This window comes from Trachemys scripta, chromosome 1 (genome assembly GCF_013100865.1).
Source record: "Trachemys scripta elegans isolate TJP31775 chromosome 1, CAS_Tse_1.0, whole genome shotgun sequence".
Taxonomy (NCBI): Eukaryota; Metazoa; Chordata; order Testudines; family Emydidae; genus Trachemys; species Trachemys scripta.
Genome location: NC_048298.1, coordinates 147,736,823 through 147,754,070, shown reverse-complemented (window position 1 = coordinate 147,754,070; position 17,248 = coordinate 147,736,823). Strand labels below are relative to the sequence as shown.

Sequence of the window (17,248 nt, the reverse complement as noted above, 5' to 3'; positions counted from 1 at the left end):
TTGCTTGGACAGAGCAAGACTGTAGCATGATTCAGGGGCCAAATTCGTCCCTAAAATTACATTTAAGTCAGATACTTCAAAGCAACTGTACTAGGACAAAATGGTTCATCTCCATGGACACCCTGAGGCCCTGCTCTCCAGACTCCTTCTGGTGCTCTCATATTTACAAAGAAGCAGAGGCACATCACTCCAGTCACATTATCAAACACCTCCACTGGCTCACTGTTTATTATGGGGTCCAGCTGAAAACTGCTTTTAAACCTTCCATGGGGTTGGTTGTTTGAGAGAGCTAACCCACACAGACCTTTTTTCTCTCTCATCCTCACCTCACTCTTGGTTTCTCTAGCACTAGCCTCCTCCTCAGCCCATCACATAATCACACGTCTCTGCACAAGAGCCTTCGCGGCCACCGCTCCTGTCCCGTGGAACAGCCTCCCTATTGCTCACCACACCACCCGCTCTCCATCTCTGTTCACATCTCATCCTCCCTTCCCCCTCTGCCTTTTCTTTTCTCTTCTCTCTCTGCTTTTGGCCCTATGACCGGAGACTTTAATTTATTCACTCAGGCAAGGGTGTGAATTATGTTACCCTCTGAGCACTGGAGACAAAGTTTGTGTGAAATATCCTAAATAGAAGGAAGTTGTTTTGTACTGGACTCGGGCAGAGACTCAAGCCAGGTCTCAGGAGGGCTGAGTGTAAAGTTCCCTAAGAGAGCCCCACAGACTGAGCAAGTAGAAAGAGCAGATTGACAAATCCTGTGTGTTACCTACACTAGGGTATGGAAGTGGGAGAGGGTTTCTAAAGTCTGGCCAGCTCCCTCCTGTCAAACCCAAGGGCGACACTGGAATTCACAAGTGACCAAGACAGAGACAGAGAACAGCGACCATGGGTTATTAGCCTAGAGGACAGACTGAAGCCGGAGAGACAAAATATCCAAAGGTTGGTGGCACTCCCACGATAATTAAAGGGACACTAACATCCCACGAAACACTTTGAAAAAACATTGTTAAACACAACCGGATGTGATGGAAAGCAAGACAGCAGCATTGGGCTTAGTTCCTCCCGCAACAAGCCAGGTAACACAAAGTGCCCTCAAAGTGCAGTTCTACTCTGAAAAGTGACTATGCAAGAATGCTGCTTTCTAACTCTTCTGCTCTGCCTCTGGGCTTGCTCAGTCAGAGCTGTTCATTTACCTACAATAACAGTTTGCTGTTCTTTCCTCTGGTTAGCCATGCAGGAACCAGCACAGCTCTGGATCTTCAGTCTATTCTACTCTGCACATGGGAATGCAACGGAATAGTTAACTAAGCTCTGACTGCCGAGCCTTCATTGTTGATGATACTGAAGCATCGTGATGCTACCCAGCTTAACTTTCAAATCCCAGGCTGAGGTTGTGGCTCTGGGAGTTAAAAAAAAACAACTGCTTTTATTTATGAACTGAGTATATTTGTTCTGGAGTCATAACCACAGTGGAACCCATATTGCCACCTTTAGATTCACTAGAGTAGAGTAGAAGTGCAGGGAGGCAGTGCCATGGCATTCTCCTATTCTATTTCTGCATGTCCCAGCCCATTCTGCTCATGATCATTATCCCCATTTTCTTGAAGGGAAAGCTGAGGCCCCAAATGGGGAAGTGACTCTGAAAGTCAGTGGCCTAGGTGGGAACGTAAACCCCAGTACCACAGAGGAAAAGCAGACATTGCCCCATTCCCTTGAAAAAGCAGAGCACTCTGCTTTACCACCCTAGCACATGCAGGGATGAAATTTTTCCTGGTCCCTGTGGATTTCCTTATCGCTTCATGTGATAAAACAGATCTTCCTTTTATCAACCAAAGGAGCCGAGAATAAGGGGCAGCAGAGAAAGCATTTATTTTAACCCTTCTGATAAGAAAAAAGCCTCAGCTTGTCTGAAAGCTTCTCCTCTTTCTTCAAATGCACTGGCAAGAACATCTTAAGGTCGGACTGTAAATCATGTAAAACAGCTTTATCTCCTCAAACTGGTACTTCTCCCTTGTCCCCACCCCCCTTTCAATAAGCAAGGACGTTTGAGGTCGTCAAATTCCAACACTGCAAGTTACCTGTTTTGGTGGGGGAGGTTTCCTCTAGTCCTAGTTAAACCCCCAGAGTCCCAGAGCTGTGGGTAAGAGCACCATACAGCAGACTTGTTCCCTAAAGGGAACATATTGAGGGTGTAAGCTCATTAGGGGTCACTACCTCTGGGCTTACTTTCATTGGTCGGGAAATTTGTTTCTCTTAAGCGTCTCTGATAGGACTGGCCACAAAGAAGCATCATGTGAGAAGTGAGGGCGCAAGCTTCACCTACACAACTATGTCAATACATCTCAGTCATGGCCCATAACAACCTCTTTCAACTCTAGTTCAGCCCCCAGCCCTGCCAAGGCATTGTAAACCAGACCTGCAGCAGCCCCTGCTATTCGAATTCTGAGCCCCATCTCAGCAATGCCAATGCACCGCAAGCCTGAATCATCTCTTGCTATCTCAGTCCTGGGCTTCTCCTGAGCACAGACTGCCTATCATGCTGAGTTGCATCCTGGTTTTGTATTGTGGGCAAACATCCCCCTAAGACTTGGGTGTCATCCACATCTTCATATGTGATTTTATTTCACCCCAACTCTGCAGAGCTGAAAGCCTTAGCTACCCCTCAGTGCATGTATGCTAGAAACATTAGTACCCATACTACAGACAACAATGGTGCAGCTAAACTTGCGCTAATCAGCTAAGGATAGACATTAAAAACTGTGCACAGCCAGACAAACATTCAGGCCATTTCCCAAACAGGCTGTTATTTCAGGATCCAAACCACATTGGGCCAGTGCACCCCTGGCATTTGTACATATCCATAAGCTCACAACCACAGCATGCATGAAACTGCACATATACATTGCATGTACGAAAACACACGTGCAAACATATGCACAGTCCTCCTTGGGAAAGAATAATAATCACTCCTAGCACGTCTGTGTCATCACAAGCCAAGACAAACCAGGACTCTGGCTGAACTGACCTAGCTTCAGTTCCTCCTCTCCTTGGCTGGGATGGGAGGCAGCAAGATGGGGGCCTGTCAATAGTCTGTCAATAACCTGAAGAAAGACTCTCCTCTGCTCTCATCCAATGTGGTTTAATTTTTAATTCAGGAAAGCAAGGACAAGGACATGGGACGCTGACACCCGTCAGCAGAGCAAATTGACCAGGACAGCCTGGATCTATGAGGAGGAAATGAAGACACACAGCAGACACTTTGGGCTATGGGTGGGGCTGGGGCTGGCCATGGAACAACAGCAGGACAAGGGGAACAAGAGAGAGAGAGAGAAACAAAGCAAGGGCATCACTGCATGAGAGGAATTATTGGCAATTTGATCAGCTATGATGTTAAAGGAGCCCAGCGCTCAATAGCCTTTACACCACAGAGGGACTGCTGCCCACATTCGTATTGTTCATATTGATCATATACAGCATATACATTTTTAATGAATTTCAGTGCTAGTGGCTGACTTTCTTGATCCACTGAACGCAGGCAGTAGCAAGGCAAGCTTCCCCCATGCTAACCTCCACCGATATACCTCAAGCCTGACCTGAAAGGAGTAGCTAGGGATGCCGGGGGAGCTCAGTCTCCATGTCTCTCCTGGTTGGTGATACGTAAAAAGGTTTGGTGGTATGTCTACATTTTGAGTACTACACCACACCATACACACAAGAGTTCATTGCTATTTTTCAATTACAGTTGCAACTCTAGCCCCTTGTGCCAATTCACCTCTGATAATTCAGGTCTAGGGGTGATTGAGTATTTCCAAAATGTGTTATTTCAATGAAAAAAAAAAACAGGATGAAATTTTAATGAACATTTTTCCAAAAATGCTGTGCTGTGTTTTGAACAGCTCTATTCAGTACCAAGCCTTAGTAGGCAAGGCTTAGCCTATTACAGACACATGTAATGTTTGCAACAAAATGCAAAATTAGCCAAAAATTGGTTGCTTTCACGCTTCTTTACAGACTAGAAAATCTACATGGGTTCATCAGAAGGATCCCAAATCTTTAGAATGAACCTGAAGTGAGTTTGAAGCAAATTGGAGAACTTATGGTCTCATGTTGCAAATTGATGAAAATGTTTGCACAATCTGAGAAATAAAACTTCCAAGTCACGCTGAACTTTAATCCTTCAAAATGAACCCATTTCACAAGCAAAATGAAATCAGGCAATTTCAAAAATAAGGATCAGTCCAATAGCAAGACTGAAATTGTTCAAGAATTACTCTAGAAATGTACTTTCCCCCTCCCCTTCATAGGAGAAATAATAATAAATTGAATTTATTATAACATAGAATTATAGGTCCATAGTATTCTGGGTGCCCTCTAGTGGTAGTCATTATAGTGTTACTTAATATGGGGAATTTCTTATTCCACTATACCCACAATCCTTAACAGCAAGAGGGTGTCTCTGATGGAAGCATAAACTTTGGCAGATTATTAGTATTATCAAACTTTAAAGTCTTTCCTTAAAATAAATAAATGCCCTATGCAATGTACTACAGGATCCTAACTGTGAGCACTTGATATATGTTTGGACTCTGCCTCTTCCTACTTTCAAGTAAGATCCCTCAGAATTCAAAGTATTTTAGGGCTAACGAGTAACATTTTCTAAAGTACTTAAGTGACTTAGGAGTCTAAGGTCAAGAGGACTTAGGCTCCTAAGACACCTAAGAGCGTTCAAAATTTTGTCCTACATGGGAAATGTTTTGGATCAAACAGAGTTTGGTTTTGCTGTACAAAAGTAGTAAGAATTAATATGTCTCTGCATGGATGGAAACAAATTAGCAGCGATTGTAGTGAAAGATGAAGAACATCAATAGAATTTGAAATCACGGTGCTCACAGAATGAGGCACAGGCTTTAGCCACTAGACTACACAATCTTTGTTTCCTGTCTAGAGGAAATTACAGGTGTTAAATTAGTCACAGGAGGGCTCCCCTATTGTTCTCCGCCACTGCAAGAGAAACACTGAAAATTATAAGGACTAAATTAAGAATGAAAAATGGAACATAAAGGGCCTAATTCTGCTCTTAATTACACCATCTTAAAGGCAAAGGTACTCCGCTGTTGTCAGTGAACTTACTTCAATATTGCACGAGTTTAACTCACAGCTGAATTTGTCCCATAGGCTATCGGCTTTAAAAGGAAGTGCGTTCTCTAATACATATTCCGTTCTACTTGAATGCCACCCTTCATAAACATCTGTACGGGACTTTATCCTGCAAGGTGCTGAACAGCTCCTCTGAGGTGCTGAATGCCTTCCACTCCCTTTGACTTCAATGGGAGAGGGAGGGGAGTTGAAGGCATTTTGTATCTCGCAGGATCGGGCCCTATATTATGTTTGCTCCTTGAACAAAGAGAGTTATTTTAATATTTTCATTAAAAGCAGAGTATTTTTGGATGATAAAGATAATTAAGTGCTGAAAGTGTAGTGATCCATTTGACATACAGAATAAAAGATATGAAGCATTTCTAATAAAAACAGAACCCCTGGTGGGATTTGAACTCACTGCCTGCCTTTGCAATATAAGGCAAACACTGTATCCACTAGACTAATGCAGTCTGTTCATCATACTAGCTATTTACAACTCCTATATTGGCTACACAGGGTCTCCCCTGTTGTTGTTGCCTAAATGCAAAAGAAATATATTATTGAACATTGGCAGGCAATTTTTTTCAAATGAACATAAGTGTTATAAAGTTCAGAAATCTGTTCCGTAGTTTGTGCCAGGATCTAAAGTGCATGCTTAATTTCAGTACACTCACTGTTAATTTTCTTTATGTTTTGCTTCATCAGTAACAACAACAACAAAAGGAGATGATGATGATGAAGGCTCCTATTTTTTAAATGTCCACTTCTCCATAAGTAACATTAGAATAGTTTGAACGTCTGATGTGATTAGAGTGATTAGGTCTGCACAAAAACACACAGAGAAAAAAGTCTCCAGTGCTTGGTATTGTTAGCACACTCAATTACCCTAGGTTCCCCTACCAGGTTCAGTCCTGTTGAGATGGGAACAATGCAACCTCTGTTCTAGCATGGATTGAATCACTACCATGATTCTCAATATTACCATTGCAAATCAAGTCACACACTCTTTTACAGCACTACAGAGGTTTGATACATATCAAAATTGGAAAAAAAATATGTTTTCAAATAAGACTTCTAGCTTACATGCATGTATTTCTGCGTCAGAGAAAGCGTGGGAGTCTTTTTGCCTTGTGGATACTACCCGTTCCGGGGAAAACTCCCACTGTTGCACTATCACAAGTACAGCTTTACCACTGGTAGTAAAGGTGGGAACAAGAGTGTAGGCTGAGCACTGATGAGGGGTGCGAGTGAGGTTACACCACTGTGTCATTTAGAACTGCTGCTGACAGGGTTGGATGACACAGCAGTAAAAATGCCAGTGCTAAGGCTATCCTGTCTAGACCAGTAATGTAGCCAGTGCAGAGATTTCTAGTGTACATATGGCTTCCATCCCTATTGCCTACTCTTTGGATTTTATCAGAAATCTCGCAGTAATTGGTGTTTTTCTTTAAGTCAGAGAACCTGGAGTCAGGTGACTACATGACAATCTCAGCTTCAATTTGAAGGGGGGAAAAAAGGAATAAGTTTCTAGCTCTCATCGTTTCAGAGGAAAGCTTGAAAATGTGCACCCTAAAGGCTGAAAAACAGGCAGCAAATAAAAAGAACCCAAAATGTAGTATTTGTTTTAAGTCTCATGATTTTTAAGACAATTTCTTGTTTCTGGGTAGCCTGGCTCATAATTTTTGAATTTTTGGCGTTGGCGATTCTGTTCGTGTGTATGCATGTGTGTTTGCAGTTAGTGTGTGAGAATTAGCGGTGCTGGAGATGTTGCTGCACCCCCTGGTTTGAAGTGGTTTCCATCATATAGATGGTTTACAGTTGATTCAGTGGCTCTCAGCACCCCCACTATAGAAATTGTTCCCGCACCCCTGGAAGTATGTGTGTGTGTGGTTGTGTGTCAGTGAGAGAGATATAATGTGTGCATGTTATGCACTCTCACGCACAATGCACCTGTGCATATGCCTCTTTCAATGCACGTAGGAGTGTGTGCTTATATCAGCAAATATGAATGCATGGGTGATGATGAGAGTGTGTGTATACACACATGCGCACACACAAAATTCTCCTTCCTCCCCCTGGATCTGCACCTCACAAAGGTCAGCCGGCTCTCCTAAGGTTTAATTCCCGTTCTTGATGCTACTGTTCAGAGGTAAATGTTCTCTTTTTATTAAAAATCAAAAGCAGAGGTGTTTGTAATCCTCCTGACGCTGGTTTTTCTCATATAAATGGAAAGTTTAGCTCAGAGCAATAGCAGCTAAATTTGGAGTGAAATCAGCAGCTGATTCCCAGAGGAGGTGGAAAAGTTAAACAACATTTTGAGGGTTGTTTTGTCCCTATTTCTACATTTTTTCAGTGTCTATTGTTTTATTATTACTATTTTCTAAGCAGGGAGCTTGGCAAATCTTTACAGATTGCAGCAAAAGTTTCAGAGGGCATTTCTCAAACAATATTATAACCCAAACATCTTCTGCCTCTACACAAAGAATCCAGTTATAAACATGAGAAAGAGGTGTTACTGTACTATCCTCATTCACCAAGGGCCCTCTCTCCTCTTTAAATCCCCTTCTAATACCCTCCTCCCTTCTTCTCATAATTAATACAGCCCCCTTCCTTTCCTGAATAATTAGGGGGACCAGACAGCAAGTGTGAAAAATTGGGATGCTACTACTTCCTCGATGATCACCCTTTGAACCCACACCCCTGGAGAGGGGCGCATATACCAGTTCAAACTGGATTTTCCAGGGACCAACAGAGTAACGGTCAGCCTCAACGGTCTTCACTGTTGAGGATGTGAGAGAGATTCCCAAACCTGAGTCATTCTTTTTGGGTGACAGATCTGAGGAACTGTCCCAAACTGAGGTATCATTAGAGGAGGTTTTGGAACAGATTGATAAACTAAACAGTAATAAGTCTCCAGGACCTGATGGTATTCACCCAAGAGGTCTGAAGGAACTCAAATGTGAAATTGCAGGACTACTAACTATCATCTGTAACCTATCATTTAAATCAGCTTCTGTACCAAATGACTGAAGGATAGCTAATGTGACATCAATTTTTAAAAAGGGCTCCAGGGGTGACCCTGGCAACTATAGGCTAGTAAGCCTCACTTCAGTACCGGGCAAACTGGTTGAAACTATCATAAATAACAAAATTGTCAGACACATAGATGAACAGAATTTGTTGGGAAATAGTCAACATGGTTTTTGTAAAGGGAAATCATGCCTCACCAATCTACTAGAATTGTTTGAGGTGGCCAACAAGCATGTGAACAAGAGGGATCCAGTGGATATAGTGTATTTAGATTTTCAGAAAGCCTTTGACAAGATCCCTCACCAAAGGCTCTTAAGCAAAATAAGCAGCCATGGGATAAGAGGGAAAGTTCTCTCATGGATTGGTAACTGGTTAAAAGATAGGAAATAAAGGGTAGGAATAAATGGTCAGTTTTCAGAATGGAGAGAGGTAAATAGTGGTGTCCTCCAGGGATCTGTACTGGGTCCAGTCCTATTTAACATATTCATAAGTGATCTGGAAAAAGGGGTAAACAGTGAGGTGGCAAAATTTGCAGATGATACAAAACTACTCAAGATAGTTAAGTCCCAGGCTGACTGTAAAGAGCTACAAAAGGATCTCACAAAACTGGGTGACTGGGCAACAAAATGGCAGATGAAATTTAATGTTGATAAATGAAAAGTAATGCACATTGGAAAACATAATCCTAACTATATGTATACAATGATGGGGTCTAAATTAGCTGTTACCACTCAAGAAATAGATCTTGGAGTCATTGTGGATAGTTCTCTGAAATCATCCACTCAATGTGCAGTGGCAGTCAAAAAAGCGAACAGAATGTTGGGAATCATCAAGAAAGCGATAGATAAAAAGACAGAAAATATCATATTTCCTCTATATAAATCCATGGTATGCTCACACCTTGACTACTGCATGCCAATGTGGTCGCCCCATCTCAAAAAAGATATATTGGAATTGGAAAAGGTTCAGATAAGGGCAACAAAAATTATTAGGGGTATAGAATGGCTTCCATATGAGGAGAGATTAATAAGACTGGGACTTTTCAGCTTGGAAAAGAGGCGACTAAGGGGGGATATTATAGAGGTCTATAAAATTATGAGTGGTATAGAGAAAGTAAATAAGGAAGTGTTATTTACTCTTCATAATACAAGAACAAGGGGCCACCAAATTAAATTAATAGGTAGCAGGTTTAAAGAAACACAAGTAAGTATTTTTTCACACAATGCACTGTCAGCCTCTGGAGCTCCTTGCCAGAGGATGTTGTGAAGGCCAATACTATAACGAGGTTCAAAAGGGAGCTAGATAGATTCATGGAAGATAGGTCCATCAATGACTATTAGAGGAATGGTGTCCCTAGCCTCTGTTTGCCAGAAGCTGGGATTGGGTGACAGGGCATGGATCACTTGATGATAACCTGTCTGCTCATTCCCTTTGGGGCACCTGCCAATGGCCACTGTCAGAGGACAGGATACTGGTCTTGAAGGACCTTTGGTCTGACCCAGTATGGCCGTTATTATGTTCTTAAGAAAGGGTTTTTGGATAAATAGCCTGGTTTTAAACTGACTCCTGGCCTTCCTGATCCAGCAAATGGACGGGACCTGCTGGTCTACAGCCATCCCTATCCGAAGAATTGGGGCTTGGAGGATGGGCCTACTGAAGCCTCACAAGATTGGGTGCTTGTTCTGAGCTGGAGCTCTGATGAACGTCTAACCACAGGGAATCACATGTGGTGGAGAGTTGAAGGACGGCTCCTGTCCCGTTACAGTGAACTCTGGTAAGCTTATTAGCATGCATGTAGGTTCTTTTATTGTTTTAAATACGTTTTTTCCATAATGTGTTTTGCCTTAAGAAGAAAATAGATATATGTAGAGAGTGCTGTGTGGTAACTTATAGCTGTATCAATTGCACCTGTTAACTGTCTCTATAGAAACAGTAAGCATGTGTCCTTGGGCAACCTGTCTTTGCTGGGAATAACACAGCAGAGGCAGGGAACCGTGCAGCCTGGAAATACCCCAGTCAGAAGGGAGAGACAGTTGAGTCTTCACCCAGAAAGGCAATGGCTAGGGAGCTGGAAGTCTGAGAGTGGGTGCCTTTGCTGGGCCCCTAAGCAGAAATACAGGTACAGATGTCCTGAACTGTGACATGGGGCAAAAGGCCCAAGTGATTGTATGCTACCTTTGCAGCCCCTTGATTCTGGAGCAGACCAGAAACCAGTCCGGCACCCAGCATAAGATTGGGCAGCCTGAATGCTGCTCTGACATGGCCTAACTGCCCATTCCAGCAGCCTGGACTAGCTAGAGTGCAACCCCTTCACCTTGCATTTATGGCCCAGAAAGAATGGGGAGTGGCAAAGAAACAGTATGGTGGCTCCATGCTATCAGTGCATTCGCTCCACCCAAGGAGAATTCCCCAGGAGCTGGTTATGCCACCTTTATGGCTGCTTGATGCTGCACAGAGTAAAAGGCTAGAATCTGCCCCTCTCTGCAGCGAGGCTCTTGCTCCCACTTCACCAGCTGACGGCTAAAGTACTGTAGGTCAGGGGACTTGCAAGGTGTACACTGGAGAAGGGGTGAGCAGCAGTTACCCTGTGAGACAGCAGCACCAATTGGAAGAGAATGTGAGGTCTTCTTAACTCCTGCCCAGGGGGATTGTAAGGCTCAGGGTCTGTCTCCCATATATAAACATACCACAGGAGGTGGTTACAGCATGGTTTACATTTTTAGTTTAGGCTACACTATATTATAACTGGGTTGCACAGGCGGACTAGAGTCTTGGTCACATCCTAATGATCTGTTCAAAGCTTAGCCCAATTATCTGACTCAGTTACAACACCGGAGGTTCTCTTTGCTCTAGTCATTTAACCATACTGTAAATCAGGTTGGGGGACAACTACATTATAACAAGGTCATCCATCCATTCATCTATCCATCTATCCACAAGATAGCTGGTGCTCTCTGTTTCCCTGGGATGCCTTTTTACTCCTTGGACTTGTGTTTTGCTTCCCTCTTCTTGCTGCTAGCGGTCCCAGACACTTGAGAGTTTTTTGGGTGAATAAACCCTGGCAGAGGAGCTGAGCTGTACTAATTTCTCTTTCTGCTACCTGTCCTCTCCTCTGAACTGGCCTGCACACAGTGACATGCCTTGGTATTATCTATACCATTTAGGATTTTACACTCAATTAAATCTCCTCTTAACGGCCTCGCCTTCTTCTTCATAGGCTATAAAGACTTTGGTTTTATTTTTAGCCTGTCCTGTTAGCTCAGAACACTCAGCCTCTCACATCCCATTTGCTGCCCTTCTGCGCATCTTTTCAAGTTCACCGTTGCTGATGGAGCCCAAGACACTTAAGTGGAGTGAGTAAAGTCATCACGTCTTAGAGTGGTTTTCTTATGCTTCTGCACCACAGCCGGGCGATCTGCCACCATCTGAACTGTTTCATCACTTTGTCCACACTCTCCTTAGATAAAAGGATCCACTCTCATCCCCCCCATGACCCTGTCTAAACTCTGCCTGGCTTTTGGAGCACTTCTGTCCTGCACATGATTTCTTGGTCTAAGCCCCGGCCCCTCCCCATTCGCTCAGCCTCTGATGTTTTGATTAGAGCAGGCTGAAACTCAGAATTTCCATTTCCCTAGCTGAAGAGTCCCCGTCCCTCACAATCAATACAATTGAACCCAGCAGGTGATGGTCCCCATTCTCTGATAAAATGACTCAAAGCCCAACCCTTATCTCTCCAGCTTGGTATAACCCTTACCCCTGGGTTGGGTTGAGGTTTGGGTCAGAAGCATGTGGCAATGAGGTTTGGGTCAGAAGCATGGTGGGACAAGGCATTCTCTTTTCACTTCTGTGGACAGGGCCGGCTCCAGTATTTCTGCCGCCCCAAGCAAAAAAACCCAAAAAACCAGCGGCGGCAATTGGGGGGGGGGAAAAGCCGCGATCGGCGGCGGCAGTTCAGCAGCAGGTCCTTCGCTCCTAGAGGAAGTGAGGGACCTGCCGCCCCCAAATTGCCGCAGGTGCCGCCCCTCTCCCTTGGCCACCCCAAGCACCTGCTTGTTAAGCTGGTGTCTGGAGCCGGCCCTGTCTGTGGAGACTTATTCTCTATCCTGGTTTGGATCACAAATAATATGAGTGTGTTGGTCTCTGCATGGTCCCTTTAAGCAACCATCCATCACACTGTCCTACAGAGGATAGATGGTCCAGTGGTTAGGGCACTAGCCTTGCGAGAGCTGCTGAGCTCAATTCTCTGCTCTGCCACAGACTTGCTGTGTGACCTTGGGCACGTCACTTAGTCTCTCTGTCCCCTATCTGTACAATAAGGATAATAATACTTCCCTGCCCTACAGAAGTGTGACAATATGCTAAAAAGACTGTGAGGTCCTCAGACACTATGGCTATGGGAGCCAGATAGATCACCCAAAAATAAATTGTTAAAAAGGGACCTAATGCTACAGCTGTGTAAAACCACCAAGCTTCACAAAATTTCCCCTGGAAAACATAGATCAGGCCAGGTTCCCCCGAGACTAGGCCCAAGAGGAGCTTACTCCACCAAGGTTAGGCCCAGATGAGATCTCCTGAGTTTAGGCCTGGATAAGCCCACATAACCCAAGACTAGGTCAGGCTGTGATACACCCCATCCCCCAGTGCCCAAGAATAGGCTTGAATGAGTTCCCCACTCTAAGCGAGGCTTGGGTTCCCTCTCATAAAACAGCTTGGGTTTGCTAGAAGATTTGCAATCCCATCCTGAGTTTGTAACAAAAGCCAATACCAGCTGAGTTTTCCTGTCGTGGGGTTTCATTCTGAGAGTTCTTTGTGGTCCCAGTCAATACCAGAGAGCTGAGACCTCAGCTGCACCGATGCATGGCTAATGTTTCACTGATAAGACAGCAGGCTTCCACATTCATGAGTAACCAACAATTTATTAATATCATACTGGGTTGTTCTCTATGTGTGAGTGCACTGGTTTCCCATAAATAACAGACATTCAGAGATCACTTCCACAGCTCTTTGATAAGCTTCCAAAAGGAAAGAAAAGAAGAATGAAACAATGGGGTAATGAATTCAAAATAATGGAGAGAAATGTCATCTCACCAGCTAGTTCTAAACAATGGGATCCTCTTCTCATCACCCCAATTGGGAGGCAGGCCCGAGGGGCCTGGTTACCTCAATGCACTGCGATGTCAGTGATTTACATGGAGTCAGTGAGCAATATTCACCTGCCTGGTAACCAGAGACATGGTGAGAACGGGGCATACCCCTCACTTGCTTCTCTGGTAGGGTGACCAGACAGCAAGTGTGAAAAATCGGGACAGGAGGTGTGTGTGGGGGGGTAATAGGAGCATATATAAGAAAAAGCCCTAAATATCGGGACTGTCCCTATAAAATCGGGACATCTGGTCACCCAAACATGCAGCAATTAATTTTCGTGGCATTAACTTAGTATTGCAACACAGGGTGATCATAATGCTGCCATTGACAAGCCTCTAACCATCTGCTTCCCATAATTAGTGTTGAGGACAAGTTGAGACTTGTCTGTCTAACACTAATTCATCAGGTTTGTGCATACAATCAGGGGCTGGATCTATCAGGATCAACACATTCCCTGAAGGACCAGGAAAAAGGGTGATCGGTCTTACAGATGAAACATAAAAGCACATGGGCCTGACCATTTATTGTCATGAAAGATCCACAGGGCTTTTTGCAAGAGTTAGGGAGCCCTGGCCCATTTCCAACCAGGGTAATTACAGTCTGCATCCCTAACCTCCCCCCTGCAGTTTTAAATGGGTATGGTATTATTCTCCACTTAACTGCTATGAAGTGTTGCTGTGCGCTATTAAACAGCTGCTCTCTTTCACCCCAGGGCTGGCTGCATTGCAGTGGCAGATGAAGTGACTACATATTTTATATACACGCCAGGTGTGTAAGAGGAGAGGAGAGAATGAGCAAAGAGGGCAAAGAAGGTAGTGGCAGCACTAACGGCCCTAGATGGGGTGCTTATAGGTAGGTCATGGCTCTGTCCTGTCTGTGGCATAGCAAGGGGTGCCCCTCTCCTTTTTCTCCCCAGGCCTACAGAGACATTATCCCTTTAAAATGTGACTTGGGCTCATAAGAGTCATAATTGAACTCCTGGTTTGTGAAGCCTGTAGAGCTTTCAGATCTTTGGATGAAAAATGTAGTTAGCTACATAAACAGAGTTAGTAATTATCATTATTGCTATTACTGATCACTAACATGACCAGGTGTGGTGCTAAGCTATTGAAATCAAGGAGAGATGCCATTCAAATGGACAGCACCCTTCTACACACACACACGCACACATCTTCGTGTTTAATCCAGGGGCCAGCTGACAGATCAGATACCTGCACTGGCTGGTGGGGACCTGCCACACAAGTCTGAATCTTCTACAGTGGCATTAGTCTCCACTTGATGACCATACACTGTGGGATCTCTATTGGGGCGGAGGTGATTTCAACAAAGGTTCATGTGGGACTTCAACATACACCTTCCACAAAGGCAGATATCCAAAAAAGGATTAAAGCACCTAAATGCAGTCGTGATTTAAGGTAAATAGCTATCTCTCTCTATGTTTTTAAACCATGCCCATAATCATTGTATCGGAGAGCCTTGTGCATTTCAAGGCTGTAGATTAGATTAGGTCAGTAAACAGCTGGACAGAAAAGAATCACCTGCACACACTTGGGAGCAGGAAGACAATTTCATCTTGCAGGATTTCTTAGTAATTGAGGATCCCCAGACACAGTAAGGCAAAGAGCCAAGAGCCATTACCAGTCTAGGTGTGGATACAATCCAACAGCCCAACTACTTGGCCTTTCCTCACATTTCCTTTTAGCAGGTGGAACTTTTTCACATTTAGCAAGAGATCAGTGGTAAATAATTTCTTAAAGGAACAAGCATTCCATCTCCCCAACCCAGCAGCTAAATTAGTTTAGCTCCATCTTAATGGCATCTATGCAGTATATTTCCTGTATGTGTGGGCGAGAGAGGTGTCACTTAGGGGTGTTAAGGGATTTGATTATATGTAGCTAGACATCCTTCTCTCTGTTTCACTCAATCTCTTGCTCACTGTTTTGTTTTTAAATGTACTCTCCACAGATAGACAAGTTTGTTCAGTTGTGCCAAGAGATGTCCAATGTAGAGATCAAAATTTAATTTGAAGGGATAGTTGATCTAGGGGAATATGACAGCGATAATGATATACTTCTCTAGTGATCTCCCTCTATTACAATATATAGTTTATCAAACTGGCCTGTGGACCACTGGAGTGCTGTGAAGCATTGCTGGTGGTCTGCTAACAATGGGCAGGTCACATGACCCCAGTTGTCGGCAGACAGAATCAAACCGGGGACCTCTGAAGCTTAGTGCATGAGCCTCTACTGTATGAGCTAAAAGCCAACTGTTAGCTAAGGCTGTAGAACAGACTCATTTGATCTCTCTCTCTAAGTGGTCTTGGTGCCACTAGATGGGACAGAACATCACACCCAGGAGGTGTGCGGGTTACACTAGCTTCCCTTCCTTGCTTACAGCATGCAATGGGAGAGGATGACCAAGTAGTAGGGAAACATATGCAAAGGAAGAGGAGGAAATGGGACCAGGTGGCCGAGAAATGTGTCTATCCATACCACCCCAGATGCAGTTCCATTCCTTAGCAGTCACATATACCAATGCTTCAGCGTATGGCAGAACTGTCCCTTTAGAGCAGAAAGGAAAAATGCAATGGAGGAGGAGGAAAGGTGGAACGGAATTCAAAACAAACACAGAACACAGTAACACTGTGCTGCATGTCTGTGTGTTCTCTGCCCTGTGCTGAAAGTGAGGGATGCTAGTGTCTTTGGCAACGTCCTTCTCAAAGCTGTGACTTTGGCAAATATATTTTGTTCTCCCTGTGCCCTCAAGGACAATAATAAATAGACTGAAAGCAAAACCACTCCGTGCAGCTCTTTAGCTGGTGCCCTTCACAAGCGCTCCAGTGTCAGCAGCTCTGGGATTTCACCTCCACCTGAAAGTAGGGGAAGCCTGTTTGATCAAGTGACAGCAAACATCAGGGGAAAAGCTGATCAGAGCAAGAGACGGGGAGAGTCCAACTTACCCTGAACCCTCGCAGCTTTGTGGATAGAAAGAGACAGCAAATTGTATGCTGCTTGAACTCAGCTCAGAGTTAGGAGATCATTGTGGTAACAACCCCAAGTATTTGTATTATAATAAAACAACAAATAATAATTCTCCTTTGCCATTCACTACTGCAAGTATTTACAGAGTGCTTATGACCATAGTACTTTCTCAGCAGAGATAAAGTTGGTAGGCCCGTGGGACTGCCAAGGAGTAAGGGGAGAATATTAAGGAGAAGGGTATTGCAGAAAAGCTACATGAATTTTTTGCATTAGTCTTCACCCTACAGAATGTTGGAGAGATTTTGACACTGACAGAGCTCTATGTCTGGAGGCTATATTTATGGACAGTCCTTTTGTATTATGTGTGTGTGCGCTTTTAGTTTACGGGACAGATGCCCAGAGCGTAGGATTGGCATCCGCCGATGTTTTTTATAAAATTCAATAAATTCAGATTTTCAAGAAGAATTTGACAGACTCTCTCACAAGAACCAGTTAAGGAACCTAAAGATTCACAGGGTGGTAGGTAAAGTTCTGTCAGGGATTAGGAACTGGTTAAGAGATGGCAAATGAAGATTAGGAATTAAATGTATCAATTTTGAATAAGGCAAAAGGTAAACAATGGGGTGCCATAAGGATCTGTATTAGGACTAGTGTGTTTCATAGAATCATACAAATATAAGTCTGGAAGGTAAATCAAGATGTCATCTAGTCTATGCCCTTGTGCTGAGGAAGGATTATATTCATTAACTGTTTGGAAAAGGGGATGAATAGTGAGGCTGCAAAATTTGCAGATGAGAAAATTGTTTAGGGTGGTTTGATTAGCTTCAGCAGCAGGGCTGCCCAGAGGATTTAGGGGGCCTGGGGCAAAGCAATTTCGGGGGTCCCTTCCATAAAAAAAAAAGTTGCAATACTATAGAATACTATATTCTTGGGGGGGGAGCCCTGCGGGACCC

General features: G+C 43.9%; 1 protein-coding gene across 3 annotated transcripts in view; it reads right to left on the bottom strand.

Annotated features, from left to right (window-relative positions):
* Positions 1–17,248, bottom strand: part of LSAMP (limbic system associated membrane protein) — a 1,336,346-nt gene that overhangs the window by 355,930 nt on the left and 963,168 nt on the right. The gene's annotated exons all lie outside the window — the stretch shown is intronic.